The sequence below is a fragment of the Macaca mulatta genome, chromosome 18 (assembly GCF_049350105.2).
Source record: "Macaca mulatta isolate MMU2019108-1 chromosome 18, T2T-MMU8v2.0, whole genome shotgun sequence".
NCBI classification, from domain to species: Eukaryota; Metazoa; Chordata; class Mammalia; order Primates; family Cercopithecidae; genus Macaca; species Macaca mulatta.
Window position 1 is genome coordinate 72621180 of NC_133423.1, and position 4823 is coordinate 72626002.

Here is a 4823-nt window from a genome sequence, read left to right on the forward strand (position 1 = left end):
TGGTTGCACAATAATATGAATGTACTTAGTACCACTGAATGATTTACTTAAAAATAGTTAAGGTGGTAAATATTCTGTTATGTGTATTTCCCCACAATGAAAAATTGTAAAAAGTGAAGGTAAAATAAACACATTTTTATAGAACAAATTTTAAAAAATTAATCACTAGCAGACTTTAATTACCAAGGAAAGCAAGTTCTTCAGACGGAAAGGAAATGATACCAGATGAAAACTCAGATCTACACAAAGAAAAGAATGCCAAAAATAACAGATTTCCTTAACAAATTTAAAGACTTTAAATTTCCTTTAAAAACATAAAAATGTTTTACAGGTTTGTGATATATGTGTAAGTAAAACATATAATGACAATAACAAAGATTGAAAGCAAGAATTGTAAGTATACTCTTGAAAGCCTCTGACATCCTATGAGTAATAAAAGGTTAATCTAATGTTTGAAAAATCAAGTAATGTGACATCACATTTATCAAGTATAAAAATAATCATAATTCTTTTAATATAGCATAAAAGGCATTTAACTAAATCCAACACTCATTTATTAGATTTTTTAAAATTAAACAAATTAGAAACCCAGTAAATCTTTCTTGGCCTCGTAAAGGGCAACTATAAAAAGTTTTAGGTAAGGTCATGCTTAACGGTGAAGGACTGAATGCGTTCTTCCAAAGATCAAAACAAAGCAAGGATGTCCACTCTCACCATTTCCTTTCAGTATGGGAGATTTTAGTGTGTTCAATAAGGGAGGGAAAAAAAAGAGAATAAAAAATTTTAAAACAAAAGACATATAAATTAGAAAAGAAATAAAATTGTATTATTCACAGGAAACATGATTGTGTATGTAGAAAATCCTAAATAATCTACCAAAACTGTATTAGAACTGATAAATTAAATTATAAAAGTCACAAGATTCAGGATCAGTATTTAAATACCAATTGTATTTTTGTTTAGTAGCAATAAATAATAGAAAAAGGTAATTTAAAAAAATTTTATTTACAATATCATCAAAACATATAAACTAACTAGGAATGAATTTAACGTATGTATGAGACTCGTATCTTGAAGTTTTATAACATTGCTGAGAAAATTCAAGAACAGGTAAATAAATGGAAAGATATAACAATTTAAAGACTAGAAGAATCAATATTTTCATGTCAATTCTCCCAAGGGAGCTACAAATTTAATGCAATAAAATTGCCAGCAGTCTTTATTGATAAACTTGGCAGACAAGATGATTCTAAAATTAATATATAAATTTGAAGGCCCCTGCATAGCCAAAACAATTTTGAAACGTAAGAATAAAATTGCATTTTTATCTTATTAGAATTCAAAGTTTAATAAAACACCTATGTAATAATCAAGAAAACATGGTAGTAGCATGAAGATAGATAACCAATCTTGAATTGGTAGTGGTTGCACTGGTGTGGGGGGGGTCTGTCAAAGTGGTTCAAACTGAATACTTTAAATGGGTGCATTTATTGAGTGTCACTACATTTAGTAAAACTGATTTTAAAAAGAAAATTGTCATTAATAGGCAGGCTAAGAAAGGAGGTCTCCAAGGTATATGGACAAAGGAACATGATGTAGCATTTTAAAATATTTGATGAAAAGTCAATAAACATAACTTTGCTAAAATAGACAAACCTGCGCAACTGATAATCAGCCAGAATTTTGTTAAAACAATACAACTGGAAGTAGTTTGCTCTATGACATTTTTATGCCCTGTTGCCTTGCTGTGGATTACTGAGAACATAAATCCATTCTTTTGAAAGGCCTTTTAATCCACTTTCATGTAAATCAATTTAAACAAAAAAAAAATAAAGTTTTTACTCAGTATACTTACAGAAAGAGGTGAAATCAGTGTTGAGCACATGACCGTCTAACAACCATTCAATACTGATCACTGACCTAGTATTTTTATTTGATTATCCTGACAAACCTAATAATTGAGCCCATGTATATATGCAAGATGTATATATGCAAGGTGGAGGATTCAATTAATCAACTGCAGAAAGAAAAACACTCAACTTAAAAAAGGTTGAAACAAATCACAAATGGAAATGGCTGAATCACTGTACCTTTTTGACACAACCTTAAATCTTAGTTTTACTATGTATTATTTGGTACTTCTGGATTTAGTAGTTGGGTAAAAAAAAATTTTTATATTCAAACATATCTACAGAATGTCAATATAAAATGTGTGGATACATACATCTAATACACACACATATGTGCACACACATAAACACATACTCACAAGTCTAGGAAACAGTGCCTAACCACATCCCCATTTCTCACTAATGACCCAATGAATCATTTATGACTTTAAGACCAGCTTAGATTCTATAAGGCTGTATGACATACGGCTAAAGAGCTCAAACACAAGCACCCACGTTCAGACTGGATTAAATTGTTCCTCCTCATGATTTCTGACAAACAGTAATGCCACTTATATAACAACTGCATCTCAACAACTTAGAATTCAGAGTATAAAACCATAAACACTGAGCTCCCTCATTGTTTGGAGAGCACTCTTTCCATTCTGCTTCCACTAACTGATAAGAGGACACAAAACACTAGATCACTGAACTGTACAAATGATCTTTGCTCTTAATCTAAACAAATGTGTGTTAAAACATTCTGAAATCCTGCATGCTTTGATTTCTTTATCTTTTCAATTGCCCGATACAGGTTCTCTGTTGAACAGGCTGAGTTTCATCTTCATCCTTCTTCTGATATAGGATTAACATTCTCTGACGCAGAGGAGGGCAGCATCTCAATGCATCACGTTTAGGTCCCTTCCTGAAAACCCATCAGTTTCCGGGGAAACTTCTAGCAGGTCTACATGCTTACCCACATTTTCAGTTTTCAAGATGAGTTTCAGGATTGCTTCTCTCTGTTTTAAAGCAGGCTGGTTGATATGAAATCTTGTAGGGATTCTTCTTATTATAGCTGAGACAAGGTCCTGAGGATGAATGGTAGCTCCCATTACTTTGACCTGGCAGCTGTGATCAGTATCCAATCCATCCCAGAGATTCATAAACTGAACTTTCATCATAGCTGTAGCTTCATGGTCAGAACTTGAACAGTTTCGTAGAAAGGAGTCTATTTCATCTATAATGATGATGGACAGTTGTAGCTTTATGGCAGGAGAGAAAACAGCAGCAGTCAATTTTTGAGATTATCCATATCACTTACTGGTCAGTGTCAAAGGCTCAAGGTTAATAAATCGACAGCCTGCTTCTTGGCTGTGGCCTTGGCAATCAACGTTTTACCACAGCCTAGGGAGGCCCATAGAGAATAACACCTTCTGGAGGCTGCAGAAGCCTGGAATTATCAAACAAATGTTTCTTTTTGATAGGTAAGATGACTGTGTCTTTCAGATCCGTAATGACATCATCTAAACCTGCTATATCACTTCCAAGTAACATGCATATTAAGAGGGTCTACTAGGCTGGGCTCGGTGGCTCACGCCTGTAATCCCAGCACTTTGGGAGGCCAAGGCAGGCAGATCATGAGGTAAAGAGATCAAGACCATCCTGGCCAACATGGTGAAACTCCATCTCTACTAAAATTAACAAAAATTAGCTGGGTGTGGTGGCGCACATCTGTAATCCCAGCTACTCAGGAGGCTGAGGCAGGAGAATTGCTTGAACTCAGGAGGCGGAGGTTGCAGTGAGCCGAGATGGTGCCATTGCACTCCAGCCTGGTGACAGAGTAAGACTCCATCTCAAAAAAAAAAAAAAAAAAAAAAAGTCTATTAGATAAGCAGCAACACTCATTTCATATTCTGAGAGCTTCACATTTTTCACACCAATTAGCTTCATTAGTTTTTCTGCCTGTTTCTGAGCTTCTGGTTTTTGCTTTCTGATTGGATCAATTGCATCTACCATCCATTTGATACTAAAGTATGTTACTGAACCAAATATTGTCAAACAGAAAATTAAACCAACAACTGCATTCCGACTCAAAGGATGAGAAAAGGCATCAGCATGTACCATCTTGATTGTTAACCCAGGAGCAGAAACAAGAGGAGCAAGTGCCCTCAGTTGGCCTCGTGCAGGAGATAAATACAGGAGATGTTTCAAAACAGGCATGCAATGCATAATAATCACATCGGGGTAAATATCCATCACCTCAGGTATTGATCTTTTGTGTTACAGATGATCCAGCTGTACTATTTTAGTTATTTTAAAATGTACAATCAAATTATTTTTGACTATAGTCACACAGCTGTGCTAGCAAATACCAGATCCTATTCATTCTAACAATGTTTTTGTGCCCATTAACCATCGTTATTTCCCCCACATTCCCTGACTACCCTTCCCAGTCTCTGTTAACCATCCTTTTACTCTTATCTCCATGAGTTCAACTATTTTCATTTTTACCTCCCACAAATCAGTGAGGATGTGTAAAGTTTGTCCTTTGTCTAGCTTAGTTTACTTAACATAATGACCTCCAGTTCCATCTATTTTGTTGCAAAAAACAGAATCTCATTCTTCTTTATGGCTGATTAGTACTCCATTGTGTATATGAACCACATTTTCTTTATTCATTCATCTGTTGATGAACGCTTACATTGCTTCCAAATTTTGGCTATTGTGAACAGTGCTACAACAAACATGAGAGTGCAGGTATTCTTTGATACGTCGATTTCTTTTATTGTGGGTGTATACCCCGCAGTGGGATTGCTGGATAGTACGGTAGCTCTACTTTTAGTTTTTTGAGGAACCTTCACACTGTTCTCCAGAGTAGTTGTACTAATTTATATTCCTGCTAACAATATACGAAGCTTTCCTTTTCTCTCCATC

General features: G+C 34.8%; 1 pseudogene; it reads right to left on the reverse strand.

Moving 5' to 3' along the window:
* Positions 1-2622: 2622 nt before the first annotated feature.
* On the reverse strand, positions 2623-4013 carry LOC696610 (outer mitochondrial transmembrane helix translocase-like; annotated as a pseudogene).
* Between the last annotated feature and the right edge of the window lie 810 nt (positions 4014-4823).